The following is a 19,045-nucleotide window of genomic DNA, read 5'->3' on the forward strand; positions in this document are numbered from 1 at the left end:
TCCCATATTTGCTAACAGAATTTAGTGTGTTCATAGATCATATAGAAAGCACCAAAAACAAATTGGAATTCCCCTAACTCAATAATATTTCAGTGCCAGTGACTAAAGTTTCAGATCTTTGTTTTTTGTCATGTGTTAATAATACTCCCCAGTCTAAATCCCAATAAAAGAATGTTCATGTGTGCTGAAGACGTCTCTCTATAAGCACACCAATTAGAACTCTTCAGAAAGCTTGCTTTTAACATCAGCTATGTATAGTGTTCTCATATCACATCCTGCTGTACATTTCACCTAAGAAGGTGAGCTATTTAGACAACACCAGATTCCCTGAATGAAGGAACACTGTCTGATCATAATTAATGATAATGAACTTGAAAAGGCCAGCTTAATAAAATGCAATTAGACACTATTACTTCCAAGAGTTATGCACATGGTTTAAATGTTACATAGCATTTTCAGTAAATTTAGGCTTTCTAATTCAGGGACAAATCTTGCCTCTATTATGTGCATCAGTAGTCCCTAACAGCAAATATAGCTGCTGGACTGGCCCCTTAGAAAACAACAGACTATAATATAGTGGTGGTTGCCCTTTTATTACGTTCTGTTTACGAGAGATTAGTATTACCTGAGCTGCAAAATAATTTTTTGAATCTCAAGCAGTCAAATTAGAGGAGTCAACAGTATTACAATAATTTTTTACCTTTTCCTGGACAAATTAAAACACACAGTAATATTGGTTACTAGAGAGATTTAGGTCACAACAACAAGGCTCAATTGTATGACTTTGCAGTGGCCTTGGGAGCAAGGGTGACAAATACTCCTGAGAGAGTGCATTGGGTGTTTCACACTTCACTTTTGATTATTTGGAGCCTCGCTTGAATCATACCACGGATATTTTTCAAAGAAAATCAGCATTTGGCCTGATTCACCTTTCTCTTGCAATGGTTCTGCACCACTGATTTCAATAGAACTTTCTCAGTTTACTGGTGGGGAGGGAGGCCACTCTGCCTCTTGTATTGGGCAGTAACCCTCGGGCTCAGGTCGCACTGGCGAGGCTGAGTTGTAAGTAGTCTGTAGGTCTGGACCCATCTAACGTAGGCAAACAAGAAATAATAGTCGGGTGCTCATGGTCCCACCCTGGGCAGGGTAGAGCACTGTGGAGCCTTTAGCTCCCAGCCCCTCAGCTTGATTATCACTACAAAAGTTTTTTTCTCCTGCTGATAATAGTTCATCTTAATTAATTAGCCTCTTACAGTTTGTATGGCAACTTCCACCTTCTCTGTATGTGTGTGTGTGTATATATATCTTCTTACTATATGTTCCATTCTTTGCATCCGATGAAGTGGGCTGTAGCCCACGAAAGCTTATGCTCTAATAAATTTGTTAGTCTCTAAGGTGCCACAAGTACTCCTGTTCTTTCAGCTGCAGCTGTCAGTACTTAACAGTTTGAAGCTCTAGGCCTTTCGGCGGGGCTGAGCAGAGAGCAGGCTGTAGCCTAAGCCTCCTGGCCAAGACAGCCAGCTACCACACAGACAGTCTGAGGGGGTCTAGCTTTTTGGGTGGGGCAGAGCCGGGAACAGGCTTTAGCGTCAGCTTGTGGGCCAATGCAGCCAGCAGACACACACAGTCTGAAGCTCTAGCCCATTGGATGGGCAGAGCAGGAGGCAGGCTCTAGCCTAAGCCTTCTGGCTAAGGCAGCCAACAAACACTCAGTTCAGGGTTCAAGTTGGGATGAGCACCCAGTCTAGGGGCTCCAGAAGGGGTGAGCACCCACACAGTCTAGCATCCTAGCTTGCCGGATGGTAGATTCACACAGGCCTCCTTGCCTATGTGGGGAGTCAGTCACCACAGCGGTGGGATGGCCGGGGTAGGGCAATGCAGGCCCACCCAACTCCACCACTTCCCAGTCCAGGGCAGAGTGGTCCACCACTGGGTCAGCAGGGATCCAGCTGCAACACACTGACCTAGAAGCAGTCAGCCACACAGCCAGACAGTCATCAGCTGCCCTGGGCTACTTCTTACTTCCCTGGGGTTTGGTATCTGGAATCCACAGGTCCTCAGGGTACACAGCAGATGGTAGTCCCGGCAACTCCCCTTCTGGGTCCATCTCCTCCATTGACAGGGTGATGCAGAGTGTTGATTCAGCACCCAGGTGTAGTGATCCCTCACACTCCAGCCTGGAGGGAGGCCACTCTGCCTCTCCACACCCTGATGTAAATGGGGGGGGGGGGTGGAAATCACACTCATAGTCCAGAGTCAATATCTCTTGTGTCAGAAAACTCTCCTAGGTACATCCTCATTCTTCTATATTCTAGAGGTAGACTTTAGTAGGCCATTCCATTCATCACTGAAGATGAGCATAAAGCAGCAGTTTACAGACTAAACAAGATGTATTGTTTAGACATTGTGATCATGGGGAGTGGGGGCAGAAATCTTTGTAGAGAAGCCAGCAAAAATGATGAAATAGGAAGTTGTGGGTTACAAATTTTACGAAAATATGGTGTATATTTAATAGTAATAAATAGCACTTTTATAGTGCTTTACATTTAAAAGCACTGTAGAACAGCTGGGCTGAATCCTGCACTCCTTACTCGGGATCAAGTTAACAGGAGCAGCAGATGCTCCACTTATTTTGGTGCCTATGAAGTCCATACTTAAATCAATGAAGAAGATGGATACAAAACATGGCAATCTACGTTCAAACCAGCCAGAGCAACTTTTCAAAAAGTGGACGTGAAACTCCAGGGTCTGGTAAAATTATTCCTACTACTACATTCCTCTAAGCAAAAGGACAACGTACATTTGTCAGATGGGCAACCACGGAACAGTCTTGCCAAAGGCTATGCTGGACACTATTAGCAGCACAAGTACTAAAACCAATGTCTGAGGTGGTAGTCCAACATCTTCTTGTCCACTAAATCAGAATCTCTGTCATACAAAATTGCTTCCAATCTCTGCACTTAGACCCCAGTTCAGGAAAGCACTAAAGTACATGTTTAGTTTTAAGCATGTAAGTAGTCCCTTTAAAGTTAACAGAACTAATCATGTGCTTAAAGGCAGGTATGTACTTAAGTACATTGCTAATGAGGGCCTTAGTTATATAAAACAAGAATAAAAGGGTTCATCCTATATTGTAAAGGTTTGCAAAATTCTACTGGAAATCTCATGAGAGACCTCCATGAGATTTCTGGGGTATGAGTGGCTCATGGTATTTCAGTGTTTCCAGTACTGGCCAGAACCCTGAACAGAAGATTCAAAAAAGATAATATATAATGAAAAATGTTTATTCAAACCTATTCAACATGCATCCTGCATAGGAAAATAAGTTCAATTAGTAACGGACTGATAGCCACGGAGCTGGTGTCTTAGTAAGGAATTATTATTGCCAACTGTGAAAAGCTGCCAGTTTCGTTCCAATCTACTAATTATCTGCAACAATTTATGGGTTAGTGTCCACCACCTGAATTATCTGCTTGTCTGCCAAGCAGCATGGATTTCAGCATAAAACTCTGGAATTAAACTGGCAAGCTAAATGGACCCTTGGAAGCAACAATGTTTCAAGCACCAGGAAGAGGAAATTGTAAATGCTATCAGCGCCTTTAAGGGAACAGATTGAAAAATGCTGACTATCCCTCATAGGTGCTGGAACTGGGGGTGCTGCTGCACGCCCTGGTTTGAAGTGGTTTCCATTATATATAAGGCCTACAGTTTGGCTCAATGGCTCTCAGCTCCCCCACTCTGAAACTGTTCCAGCATCCCTGCCATCCCTGGTTAAGCAAGGATTTCATTTTCCGGGCATGTTGTTAAAAGGATGTTTAGCACTAAAGCATAATTCAGAGGCAGAGGAGAGTCTAGTCTAGCCTCTTTCCAATGCCAGATTGCTCATTGCAGAATATTCTCCAAGGCAGATTGCGCAATCTGATTTTGTTATTATTCCAGTATCACCTATAATGTGCGAGGCATTGTCTATATACACAAGAAGACACAGTCCTTGACCTGAAGACCTGACAGCCTAAGGGCTTGATTCGCCTCCTTTACACCCATTTATCACTTATTATGTGTAAAGCCCGAAATGCATAATAGCCCACCTATGGTCCTTTATCACTCATGAGTATTACTGTGGCTTCAGAAAATTTAAGCACCTGAAAGAGTGCTCTTCTTCATAATTCCAGCTCTACTGAGGCATGCTCAGTGATAGCCATTTCTAATATAGATAAGAAAGAGAGCGGATATTAAACCGGAACATCTCCACATCCTTCTCTTGTAATTCTAGCAGAAATTTACCTCCAGCACTTTCTCAGCGCTGTGGAGTGAGTGTCAGTTATTGCAGATGGCACTGTGGGCTACCCAAAAGGAAGACCCAGAGGTGTGAGCTGACATGCTACTGTCAGTGAGGAATTCGTATTACTGCACTTTATAATCCAGCATGAGAGAAGGAGAGAAAGAAGAAAAGGTGTTGTTGAATTTTGTTGGGTTTTTTTCTGCGGGAAGGAGAGGGATTTCTGTTTTTGTTTTGTTTGCTTTTTACTCAAGAAATAATCCTGATTTTAAAGGGAAATCTCAAATTTCATTTACATGAAGATTGATTTTTGCATTAATAATACACAATTTAAAAAGAAAATATGTTAATAAGCACTTTGCACTTTACAGTCTGGCCACTAGATGGCAGATAACAAAAAGAACAAATAGTTGACCCTTAGTTGACCAAATAAGCAGGAAAATGGTACTGCTCTTTAAGATGAGAGGTTTCACATCCACAGACAATAAAATACACTTCCTTCCAAAGTCCTCTAAAAGTCTCTCTTGGTCTTTACTTGCAGACCATACACCATAACAACCCTAATCCCCTAATAAAATAAACAACAGTACATGCTCTTTCTTCCCCTTGCAGACAGGGTATATCAAAGCTTAGGCAGAAAGCATCTTCCTGACCTCCTGGCCATGCCCCTTGCAGTCCCAACTGGTCTCCACAACTAGGTAATCAGTCTCAGCTGAGCCCAGGCTGATTTCCACATGGCCAGATTTCTCAACAATGAGAGAAAATGCCTGACAAAGCTCTCCTAAAGAATAGAGCTTTAACTCTCTCCCTGCCAGCCATGGTGTGGAAGTCTGTGACCTCCCCACCCCTACTACCACTCATCCATCACAAGCACAATAAAGAAAAAAGAAATCCAAACAGTGTGGACAATATAAGTGGTATGATTAATGAAGCTAATAGTATCAGGAGAATATAACTGCACATTGACAGCCTCATTTTCAAAAGAGCACCTCCACATTTGCAAGTACATCAGTTTGTGAGCTACAGTCTCTGCACTTACTGCCTGCAAATGCTAATTTCTACACACTATTGCCTATTTTGTGAGCACATTTGCAATGCCTGAATACACATTTCCATAAGCAAATGCAAGACTTGGAGCACACAAACTTGTTTGTTCAAATAGGCCCAGTATGGTTTGTTTTTAAATATTTGGTCCTAAATGTAACTGTCATTAATATTTATGAAAAGTCAAAAGGTGAACTTGAAAATGCTTCCCGCAATCACATTAATGATGGCAAATTCTGATGTACTATAGCATAAGTGAAGTGTGACGGATTGTTAATAATGTGTGTACTAGTTGAATAGAACTATGAACATGACCATCAGAAGTGTAAGATCTCAGCCAAAAACAACAGTGAAACTCATTTAATAGATGTCTTGCTTAACTGTGGCCCAGGTTCCATGTAAATAGAACATGACTAAGTAAAGTGAAATTCTTGGTGACAATTTTACTCACTTTCTTTTTCTGCTTCTATGGAAGAAGCCTATATGGAAGACAAAGGAGAATGTCAGACCTATGCATTGTCTTTTGAGCATCTGTGACGACTGCTCTATATACATCCGAGTGCCCTGAAACTGATCTATCTCACTGCGTAAGGGTTTAGCTTCTATATTTGCAGTTGCAAATACATAGCCTATAGTTATTCATGCCTTTGTCGCCTTCAGCTGAACTACAGCAATACGGTATACTTGGGTCTGAAGCCTTCGGCACTTAGGAAACTCCAACTAGCACAGAAGGCTGCAGTGCATCCCCTCAGCAACATAGGCTACCGTGAACACATCAAACCTGTCCTCTGTTCTCCTCAGAGGCTTCCCATAGGATTTAGAATCAAGTTCAAGGTCTTGGTCCTTATCTTCAAGGAGCTCTATGGCCTGAGTCCAGGATATCTAAAAGACTGCCTAAAGCTCCAGGACAAAGACCTTAGTTGACAATTCTACTCCCCTGGCACAGTGGAACTCAACAATAAAAGTAAAGCTAGCGTGTGGAGGAGACAGAACTTTCTCTGGGGGCAGCCTGACACTGTGGAAAGATTTCCCCCAAGAACTAAGGACCATTGCAAACCTCACCTCCTTCCACTCCAAGTGCAAGGTGAATTTCTTTGACCTTGCCTTCTCTAATATAAACACATAGCAACAGGTATATTTGTATTAAACAAGCAAGCCAACCCACCAAATAAGACACTCTCCTGTAGTGCTTCTCCCCCTGGAGAGAGGATGAGTGAACAAACGAGTGACAGATGTGTAGTCACTCCGCTTAATGCACTATTGGAAGGTGCTCAGAGACTGCAGTGATAACAGTGGTATAAGAATACAGATGGCCAAGACCAATTTACTTCAAGAGGATTTTTGCCTGAATAAGGACTATAGGATTGAGGGCCTGATTAAAGATAATGGGAATCTTTTCATTTAATGGGAGCCTTTCCATTGTCTTCAGTGGGCTTTGGATCAGACTCTTGGTCCCATCCACAAGGTATGTTTGTGGTGGGGCTATACACACATACACACAAACACAAACACTAGCATATTGTTACATGACATCACACTCTGAGTATCTTTATTATAGGAGCTAAAACCCAATACCCTGCTCTCTTTTGGAGTAACAAAAAAGCTATTTCTCCAAGTTAAGTATCACATTTCTTCACAATTATTTTAAATTACTCCAATACTACTGAAAGGTGCCACACTGATAGCACTGGAGACTGAAGAATCCTCCTAAGTCCATACAGTAGGCTCAGTAAGGGCAGCCACAGTGCCCTACACCAACCCACAGACATGCAGGGACCAGCTGTGTATGTGTGTGTGGACAGTTCAATTTCCTTGCCAGTTCAATCCCTGGTGCCTCCACTGAAATCCCAAACAAAGGTGCCAACAAGTGCCAAGTATAGTAAAAGATTATGGCATGAAACACAAACCTCTAACATCACTGCAAACCTGGGCACCTTTTGTACAGACTCTGGGCCTGATTTTGATCTTGTCTTCATTGGAGTTACCTCTGCTTTATACTGGTGTAAGTGAGATCAGAATCAGGTTCCTTTTGATATAAAAATCTTTCAAGGTTTAACTTCAACTGTATTTTTGTCTTACTTTGTAAGTGCACCAGTAGATATGCAATGAACAGACACTCTCCACGATCCAATGCTGTTGGAGTATGGATTTGCAATTAGCCATCCAAGATTCAGTAACTGATTCAACACTTTGAACCATGTAAAGCATAAACCTTGCCCACTTACATACCCACTAAATCAATTAGCTGGTGATTCATTCATCTGCTGTAAAAACAATTACTTCTGCATATTAAACTCAAGAGCTACATACTACATTATCTTGATCAGGAGTTGATACTGTGACATGCCAAGATTTAATTTTTTGCCCAACAAAAACACAGCATAAAGCTGACTGTGTGTATTAATGTGTTGCATAATATACCAGACCTGTCTTAAAGTCTTACAGCTTAAAGTCTTTTACACTATATTCTCCACCATCCCACAATACAGCCTGGCCATTTCTGAGCAGCATTCCCATCAGCTCAGAATACATAGGTTTGTGTATTGCAGTTACAGAATGTGCCATTTAAATACAGAGCTTATTTTTGAATCTCTCTCTGGGAAACGCACAGTATTGTGTTTTATTTCATTAATAATTTTTAATAGGTTATGAAGTTTTCTCTGCTCAGCATGCTCTGAAAATGTTAAACAACAAACAGATCCAACATCAGAATATATATGTGTTGGCTGAGCAACAGACATTATCTACTTCTGTTGTTAAATATAGGAAAGGACAATTATGAATCCGGTGTGTAGGAAATTTTTAATGCTATAGCACACAGGAAATCTTAGTGAATAGGCTTATAATACATTATTCATTACAGACTGTCCTCGAACAATGAATCAGAGTTCCCATGACTACAGGATAAAGCCAACTAATGCTATGAGTCCAAGAATATGCACCAGCGTATCTGCCCTTTTAAGTCACCTCATAACAAGATAACAATGCAGGGTACTGATATTGTTCATTAAAAAAATGACTAAACATGAGTCAAAAGGTCTGGGTAAATGTGATCATCCCTATGGCAAGTATCTTTCCAAACCAAAACCAATACAAACAAGTGTAATAGGTATCAGGAATGGAGTTCCAGTAACAGCTTGTGATGTAGCTGTGTATGCATCACTTGCTTCCAAAGCAGTCAGAGCCTGGGAGGATGGCTAGAAGCAGCATGGTCCAGTGGAGTCCACAGACTAAGATTCAGGAAACCTGGGTCCTATTCCTAACTCTGCCAATGACCTGCTGTGGCCCCTTGTACCAGTCACTTCCCTTCTCTGTGCCTGTTTCCCCTCTTGTCTCCTTGTATTGTAAACTTTTCAGGACAGGGATTGCCGCTTAATATGTGTTTGTTCAATGCATAGCACAATGAGGTTTGGTTAGAACCACTGAGCATTACTGCAATGTAAACTATAAAGATCAGCCAACAAGACCCTGTGGACACTGACATTATGGGATTGAGGGAAATTTTCAGAAGTGCCTAAATGACTTAGTAGCCAAGTCTCATTGACTCCTATATCTCTTTTGAAAATGGCACTTAGGAGACTAAGTCATTTAGGCAATTTTGAAAATTTTAGCCCAGATTTTGAAAGCCTGAACTTAGAATTTGAAACTGCAATTGGTAGGCAAAAATATTTGTGGACACTAGTTTGCACACACAGTTTAGGCCAATGAGATGGCTATGTACTCATATGAAGTGTGTGTGACCTATATATTACAGAATTGTTTGTTTTAGTATCTGTTTATGTTAGCTCCAAAGAGCCCAACTGCATATTTATATTCAATTGTTTTCACACTCCCAGCCAGTCTCTGCTGAGGAACAGTTGCCCTGGCCTGTTATTAGAAATAATTGCTATAAATGAATTTTTTGCTGATTTTTCCAATCCACGAATACAGTGAAAATCAATTTGCAACCATTATTCTCAGAGTACAGTTGAATGACTCATGATGTGTTGAGAACCAACATCTCTATCTCATACACAAACAAACACAGGCCATAATAGCAGGGTTTCAGTGTTCATTTTCCCACATTTTGGATGGTTACATTAATTATTAGTATTCTGATGTGAATGCTAAGTTCACGGCTTCTGTTCTTATAGCCCCTGTGCTTGTGGTCATTTCTCCCTCTGAAACTACGGCAATTTGCTGCACACAAGTGTGGTTCTGTTCTCACGAATATGCTCACTTCCTGTGTCACTTGTTCATTTCAGCAGGTTTGTTTCAGACTTTCCTTTCTGTCTTTATTTGAGTGTTTGGCTATTATGTATTTACAATCTTGGTCAGACAGAAGAGCAGCAGATGTGTTGTCAACAAAAAAACAGGAAGACAAGGTATAAAATAAAAGAGGATAGATAATTCTCAGGCCACAAACAACCTCCGCTTAGAAACCGAGATCTGAACAATGACATTATTATTATTCCATCTTTGTACAGCATCGTATCTGTGCCTGGTGCATTCCAGTAGTAAAGCCACACAGTCCCTGACCCAAAGAGTTTAAAATCCAAGGACCAGATTCTGATCCCCTTGCTGATGTTGAATCCCTTATGGAAGTCAATAGGACTATTGTAGAGTCAAGTGCTACCCATCATGATTAAAGGTAGGAGAATCAGCTTTAAATGTCTGATTCTGTCACCCTTATCCATTCCTGAGTACTACTTTACTCCAGGAGTTGTGGCGACAAGTAAATTTTAGTTTGCATATAATTTTTCACACACACTAGTTATTTCTGAGGTCTTTGTCACTGTCAAATCAATTTAAAAAATGAAAGAAAAGAGAAGTGAAAGAAAGGAAAGCACTTTCTATCCAGACTCCTCTGTTCCCTTTTAGGAACCTAAATAGCTAATCATCAGTGCAGAATGTTTTCAATCCACAGAATCCCAGATAAGTGGGGTACCTTTGCTGCAGCTTTAAAGTAATCCTTCTATGCAATTCAAAGGTAACAGTATTTTGTATAGCTTGTGCACTGTGAGAATTGTGCATCATGTGGGTGACTGAGCAGATTTCCAAAGGCCATGGAGGTCCACCACTCTTCAAAATTAAGTAACATTGCCATTCTCTTGTTTCTGTTCCCAACCGTCAAAGCTATTAAACTCATTGGTAGGGTGAAGGCCCGACTGTGTTCTCAATTAAGTCAAAGAAGGTTTGGCCATTGACTTCAGCAGCCACAGGCCACAGAGGCTTGAAAAGCAGTTTTCAAGTTCCAGCTATTTGTTTCTCTAGCACCATACTAGAAAGAAAACAACATCTGAAACATCCAAGAATTTGTATTTAGAGCAGTTCTGCATAAAAAGTGGAAAGCTCAACTTAAAGGAATATTAAATTTGTGCGAGAGCCGAGGACATATAAGGCAATTTCAGCTTGATACAGTTTGAAATGGCAACATTATAAACCCTGGGGAAATGAAGTTTCTAATGCAAATGGCCGATGCTTTAAACTCCCGTGGCGCTGCTGCAGTGAAGAAACAAGAGGTTACAAACATCAGATTTTTTCCTTGTGTAGTTGACATTACTCTGATAAATATTATCATAACCACCAATTGTACATTTCCCCTGGGTCTTTCACTCTCCTGCTCCACACATTAGCCTTTAATGATTAAAACCATCTCATTACTGAATAGATGGAGTCATCCAAAAATCTGTTTAAACATTTTCACAAGCTTTTTTGTTTAAAGCACTGATTTGCCACTATGCCAATGAATGCACCTCTGGATCATTTTACTGACTAATAGCAGCTACACGGACTTTTAAACTTGACAGATGTCATCTTAGCATCCTATTGAGAAGATAATCATGTGTAACTTATGCTATAACTAAGTAAGTTGCAGTAAACAGGAAGCATAAATAGCTGTCTGTAAACACAGCAAGCAACTACTCTAAAACAAAGTCCATGGCTTTCAAAGATCCAGCATATCATTTTATTCACTGATCTGAAACCAAAGCAAGTTATCACCTCATGCACCAGCACTAAACTGGGTGTTTATTAGCTGAGTTTCATACTTTATATTATGATCAGAATTGTAGTTCTAGAAAAATAAAAAGATAATTCAGACTAGATCTGATTAAATTATATAAGTTATTCTATTCTATTAATTTTGCATTTTCATCTATTTGTGACCTGTCTGCAAACAGATTATAATCTTTTTTAGATTTATTCATTATTCATATTGTTCATCAAATAATTCCTTCTTATGATGCTTGCTCTGTAGTTGGTTTAGGAGCAGTTTGTTACAAGTATTTGACATTCAAAATGTGAGTTATTTTGACTGGACACTTGGTCAAATGATATGTCTAACCAGTTATTTGTGTATGCAATTATCATGCATATGTCTGCCTGCAAAAAAGGAAAAGAGAAAGGAAGTTTAAACCTGAATCCAGATGTTAAAAATCACAAAAGTTATTTTAAAAAAGCTGAATTACAATCAAACTATTCGCAAAAAGAAAAGGAGTACTTGTGGCACCTTAGAGACTAACTAATTTATTTGAGCATAAGCTTTTGTGAGCTACAGCTCACTTCATCGGATGCATAAAGTGGAAAATACAGTGAGGAGATTTATATACACACAGACCATGAAAAAATGGGTGTTATCATACACATTGTAAGTGATCACTCTCCTTACAAAACCAATCAAACTATTATATTTTTTTTTAATGACCAGGATCTGGTTTCATTTTTTGATAGTGAGAGAGCTGGAAACTGGATGAGGGGATGTGAAAACTCAGATATCTGTCATCATTCAGCAGAGTGCTACTAAAAAGAGAAATATATACAAAGCAAAGGGAAAACCAAAAATACAGGATCCTAGAGCAACTGCAATTTATGAGACTAAACCAGGCCACTCATGAGTCGCTGCTATAAACATTCAGCAATGGCCACTAGATATATCATTAAACACTCTCCGCTTTTTCCTTCCATGAATCGACCTATGTACATTTGAAAGAGTAGAGAAGATCCCCTAGGAAGAGAACAACAGATGATGGCTGAGAGGCTGGTGGCTGAGAGGATACAGAACTAACATCATGACTTTTCGCATCCAGTGACCGTAGCTTTAGAAACCAAAACAAGGTTTCAGAGTATGAAAAAGAAATGAGGACAGAAGAGAAATTGCTGAATTCCAGTCTCTCATGTGAGACAGTAAACCAGGTGATCAAAATAAAAAGACAAATTTTCAGCTGGCATTTTAAATACTGAGATGCCAGTTATGAACTCCTTAGGAAGATATACAGCCAGGCTGACAAAAAACAGGTTCACTCCAGAGGTGGTCCTGTCAGAAACTCTTTGTTTACACAGACATGCTCCTGAAACCCTGAGAGCTATGAGTATTCAGAGTGCCTGATTCTAATCTCACTTGTAATTTCAGAGAAACTCCACTAAAGTCAATAGAGTCAATCTGGATTTAGAGTGTTCCTGACCCAGTGACTTTTACTCCTCAGTGAGATTTCAGGGGACAAGGGCTTTTAGCCTTGGGAATATATATTCCAGAATTATTATACTTAAAGCTATAACCACCTTATCACATATGTTAGAAATCAAACAACAGATTCCTAAATCACCCTTTTACTGCTCTGACTCTGTAAAAACCTGCTCTCAGTCCAGACCCGCATCTTAGGAAAAATCATGTTGCTATAACTGCCAGAGACAGAAATGTTCATTTCTATACTATAGGCTATTATATGGTGTATTGACTTCAATGGGGCTAGGAGTTCACCCATTGTAGTTTGTTTCTTACCACTGCTCTCTACTGGAAGTCATGTAAAACTTGCAGACGTGTGCCAAAAGCCCTAATACTGCTCCAGCTATAGTTCAAGAGTTAGGAACCTGGAGTAAAATAAGTCCTGAGCAGCATTTGCACTTAGGTCCATGAGACCCTAACTAGAACTTAGCATGAATCCCAGTACAGAAAACATCTGTCTTCGATGTGTACATTTCTTTCATTTTGCTAGTAACAGCATGTACGATCATGAAGCTAACTGCTTTTGACACCGTTTGTCATAATGATGTTTGTTTCACCACAGAAGTAGTGATGGTACAAAATTGTGATTCCTCCTTGCAGCTCAGCAATACTGTGGCCTCTACCAAAGGTCCTGGGATGCTGCAAACTTTCTACAAGACAGATGATAGCTACAGATTGTCCTTCCTCGTTGACCTTCAGCAGCATTGCAAAGCAGTTAGTGGTTTCATATTGTTCGGACATTCATTCAAGCGTAAAGTGGGTGGAGTTCCACCTGTTCAGGATGTGCTGTTTAACACAGAACAGGGAAGATATTTTTCATTAACAGAGCATGACTGGCTAGTATGGAAGCAGCAAATTAACCTTAGATTTTCTTTGCAATGGCCAGCTTGTTACTCACATTTATTGTCTGTCAAAGAAACTGTGCACAATCAAACTAAAGCACAGGGCAAAACCTGTAGCACAGATAAATTGCTCTGTCTCTGTCTGTAGTGTTGTTGTACCCATGCTGGTCCCAGGATATTAGAGCGATAACATGGGTGAAGTAATAATTTTTATCGGAGAAATTTTTTTTGGTGAAAGAGACATGCTTTGCCACTTACACATAGCTTTTCTTCCAGTCCTGAATAAAACACATTACCTCACCCACCTTGTCTGGCCTTAGTGCCAGTCAGCAGCCAGACCTTAAAGGAGTCTCCAAGAAGTGCTAGGTCTGTTATTGCATTTTACCCACTTTAAGTCTTGCATTTTCACAACTCTGAGCTCTGTTACATTCTCTTATACATATATCTTATGTGTGAATCCCCTTACGCTTAATCTGTCCCAAATTGTATTTAGCTTAGGCACTCTGGCTCCTCAAACCCAAAGAAGAGACCTGTGAAGCTCAAAAGCTCATGCCTTCCACCAACAGAAGTTGGTCTAATAAAAGATGCTACCTCACCCACTTTGTTTCTCTCATATCCTGGGACTAACACCACTACACCAACACTGCACCAACATTCTCTTGTCTTGAACAGCATATTATCTGTATCTCCATTTAATGCTTCTTAGGGCTTGTCTTCCTTACAGGGGGTAAATCGACCGAAGTTACGCTACTTCAGCTAAGTGAATCATAGAATAGAATCATAGAATATCAGGGTTGGAAGGGACCTCAGGAGGGCATCTAGTCCAACCCCCTGCTCAAAGCAGGACCAATCCCCAACTAAATCATCCCAGCCAGGGCTTTGTCAAGCCTGATCTTGAAAACCTCTAAAGAAGGAGATTCCACCACCTCCGTAGGTACACCCATCCCAGTGCTTCACCACCCTCTTAGTGAAAAAGATTTTTCTAACATCCGACCTAAACCTCCCGCACTGCAAGTTGAGACCATTACTGCTTGTTCTGTCATCTGGTACCACTGAGAACAGTCTAGAGCCATCTGCTTTGGAACTCTCCTTCAGATAGTTGAAAGCAGCTATCAAATCCCACCTCATTCTTCTCTTCTGCAGACTGAACAATCCCAGTTCCCTCAGCCTCTCCTCATAAGTCATGTGCTCCAGCCCCCTAATCATTTTTGTTGCCCTTTGCTGGACTCTTTCCAATTTTTCCACATCCTTCTTGTAGTGTGGGGCCCAAAACTGGACACAGTACTCCAGATGAGGCCTCACCAATGTCGAATAGAGGGGAACGATCACGTCCCTCGATCTGCTCGCTATGCCCCTACTTATACAGCCCAAAATGCCATTAGCCTGCTTGGCAACAAGGGAATACTGTTGATTCATATCCAGCTTCTCGTCCACTGTAACCCTTAGGTCCTTTTCGGCAGAACTGCTGCCTAGCCATTTGGTCCCTAGTCTGTAGCAGTGCATGGGATTCTTCTGGCCTAAGTGCAGGACTCTGCACTTGTCCTTGTTGAACCTCATCAGATTTCTTTTGGCCCAATCATCTAATTTGTCTAGGGCCCTTTGTATCCTATCCCTACCCTCCAGTGTATCTACCTCTCCTCCCAGTTTAGTATCATTGCAAACTTGCTGAGAGTGCAATCCACGCCATCCTCCAGAACATTAATGAAGATATTGAACAAAACTGGCCCCGGGACCGACCCTTGGGGCACTCCGCTTGATACCGTCTGTCAACTAGACATGGAACCATTGATCCCTACCCCCTTGAGCCGGACGATCTAGCCAGCTTTCTATCCACCTTATAGTCCATTCATCCAGCCCATACTTCTTTAATTTGCTGGCAAAAATACTGTGGGAGACCATATCAAAAGCTTTGTTAAAGTCGAGGAATAACACATCCACTGCTTTCCCTGCATCCACAGAGCCAGTTATCTCATCATAGAAGGCAATTAGGTTAGTCAGGCATGACTTGCCCTTGGTGAATCCATGCTGTCTGTTCCTGATCACTTTCCTCTCCTCTAAGTGCTTCAGAATTGATTCCTTGAGGACCTGCTCCATGATTTTTCCAGGGACTGAGGTGAGGCTGACTAGCCTGTAGTTCCCAGGATACTCCTCCTTCCCTTTTTAAAAGATGGGCAATACATTAGCCTTTTTCCAGTCTTCCGGGACCTCCCCTGATTGCCATGAGTTTTAAAAGATAATGGCCAATGGTTCTGCAATCACATCCTCCAACTCTTTTAGCACCCTCAGATGCAGTGCATCTGGTCCCATGAACTTGTGCTCATCCAGCTTTTCTAAATAGTCCTGAACCACTTCTTTCTCCACAGAGGGCTGGTCACCTCCTACCCATGTAGGGAGTACCAGGGTCAACCAGAGAGCTCTCTGCCATCAATTTAGCAGGTCTTCACTAAACCCGCTAAATTGATCCCTGCAGCATCAATTGCATCAGTGTCGATCTCCCTATAATGAAGACCAGCCCTAAGGGAAGAAAATAACTTAAATTTGTCTACAATTGTGTTTCCCTTTAGTAAATAAAATAGCAAATATTTTAATTTTTCAATATTCATTAAATGAATATGCTATATAAGTTATAATTACATTTAAGATGGTTCTGTTCATATTCATATTAATTACCATTATTTATGATCATTGTCATTTGACATCCATTTTTACAGTGTATTTAATAGAGGTGTTGCACTGATGAGCCTGAGTTGCAAAGATGATGTGTGTTTGGGGATTCAACTTTCAAAGTTTAATATGCCCAGAGTTTAAGAGTGTTCTCATCTGGGATTTGCTTAGGCACCATCTCCAAGAGTTATAAATTCTCTGGATGGTAATTGCCTGCAAAATTTGTTTAGCAGTATGTTAAATTAATCATACTGGACCTGACTGACTTCATGACATCCTTTTGCAGCAACCATTCATGCATTCATGTCCAGTACTGCCGGCCCAATGCCAATCTCAGATGAACAACTATTGGTCCTAATATGCCACGTAGGCATGCTAATGAACTCCAGAAGCGCTAATTTACATTCACCTGTTCTCAACCTGGGATGCAGATCCTTGACTAGGCTGAACAGGCTGCTTGCTGAAATGGCCAGAGGGGCTGCCACAGTGCAAACATTTGACTTAGTTCAATCTTCACAGTGTGACTGCAGGGCAGTGATGTGGACAGTCAAACATGGTGGAGGAAGATTGGAGGGTGGACTGCAACACCTTTCTACCCTTGATGATGCAGAAGGCAGATGCTGAACAATTTAGATATTGACTTGTGACGCATACAAAAGAAGATCATATGGGGCCAAATTCACTTATGTGTAAATACACTGGCCAGATCCTCAGCCCAAGCTAAGTCCCCTTTGTGCCATTCTAGCAGTAACGATACAGAGGAATCCCCATGGGACATAAAGCGAGCATAGCTGGATCTATGCCAATCCATCTTTACCAATACCACCCTCCCCCCCACACACACACACACACAAGGCACGCTCTAGGGCAGGGAGGAGGTGTGATGAAGGATGAGGATATGCGGCTGGAGCATATTGCACGCTGGCAATCTTGGACCAGCAGGAAGACTGCTAGGCACCCAGGTGGCATCGTTAGTGCCTTCCTCTAGCTGCTATATTTATGTCAAGGGCTGTTCCCACGGCTGGTAAGTGGGAAAGGTGATTTAGAGTCTGGTCTGAGGATCCGAACTACTGACTTCTATGAAGTTATATCAGGGATAAATTTGGCCCATCATGTTTCTTTGGTGACCTCTTTTAAGCTATTATTGATTTAAATTAGAATGGACAGATTACTGGGTGGTGTAACGAAGTGTGGAACTCAAGGCTGTATTTGATTCACTTGTGTTGATGGAAAATGCTAGTTTGAAGGAGGGGAAACCCTTGTGGTGAGATCATTATCATTACTTACAACAAAGTCTGTAGAAACAGACAAGAAGAACAGGGATGTAGGATGTAAAACAAGAGAATAAACGAGTAATTTGCAGAAGTCTTTTGGAATCCTGGTTTCTAAAATACATATTCAAAAATGTGTTCTTATGTGCACAATTGCTTGAATGCACATGCAAATACCCAGTTAAATGCATAACTGGTCATTTGCATGTCTAATTACTGTGATTGTTTGTGAAAATCTGATAACTGAGAGCAAATTAGTCATGCAAATAGCATGTATTTGTATGCCTAAACCGCTGTAAATCATAGGTCTGTTACAGAGGGCATAATGCTCCTCTTGGCTGTGAGAGAAAGGGAACAAAAACAAGGAAATGGGAGTACAAAATCCTAAATTAAAATTAGAAATTAAGCAGAACATGACTTAATTATCAGATTCCAGGTTACACTTGGCAGTTGGTGTGTAAACTCAGAAAATTTGCTCAGGAAGGGCATTGATAAAAAGTAAATATGGAATGCAAGCAGGCTGGCCAGTTTGCTCACCTCCTGTCACATGCAACCTACACTCATACCAATCTGGAAACAGTCCCCTGCAAATAAATCAGCTAACACACTTAAAACTAGCATATGGAAAAGGTAGTGTAAAATCTAACTGTATTAGTGGCTTTAATTTAATCCCATTTTTCCTGATTATGAAAAATTCTGTCTGTCTGTCTGTCTCTTGCTCTGTACTTATCTGGCCTTCATCACCATCATATCTCAGGATCACTAATGGATTTTATGCAATGCCCCTCTGAGGATACAGACTAACATGGCTGCTACTCTGAAACCTATTTTTCCCATGTTACAGATGGGGAACTGATGCACTGAAAGATTAAGCAACTTGCCCAAGGTCACACAGGAAGTCCATAGCACAGCAGAGAACTGCACCTATGCATCAAGTCACAATCGAATGTGCTATCCACTAGTCCATTAATTCATCTCCCTCCTCAGTACTTACCCTTTCAACCGTTCATAAATAGTTACAGTATCTCCTTTTAATCATCCCTCGGCCAAGCTATACATCTTGTTCTAGTACACTGAATAAAATGAAACCAATTCCTACAAACTAATCCTGACTTTTGTTTGTGTTCTCTGACATCCCTCTAGTTTGCTCACATGTTCCTAATAATGGGGTCCCCGGACATGAATACATTATTCCAGATGCAGTCCCATATGAGCTGTCTAGAGAAGGACCATTACCTTTCCTTTAATTTCCTCTATCCATTTTGAATAACGCATCCGATGAAGTGAGCTGTAGCTCATGAAAGCTTATGCTCAAATAAATTGGTTAGTCTCTAAGGTGCCACAAGTACTCCTTTTCTTTTTGCGAATACAGACTAACACGGCTGTTACTCTGAAACCTGACTCTAAAGAAAAACTCTTCTAACAGCACTGCTGCCATTCTCAGGACCAACCCTGCCACCCT

The sequence above is a fragment of the Lepidochelys kempii genome, chromosome 12 (genome assembly GCF_965140285.1).
Source record: "Lepidochelys kempii isolate rLepKem1 chromosome 12, rLepKem1.hap1, whole genome shotgun sequence".
NCBI lineage: Eukaryota > Metazoa > Chordata > Testudines > Cheloniidae > Lepidochelys > Lepidochelys kempii.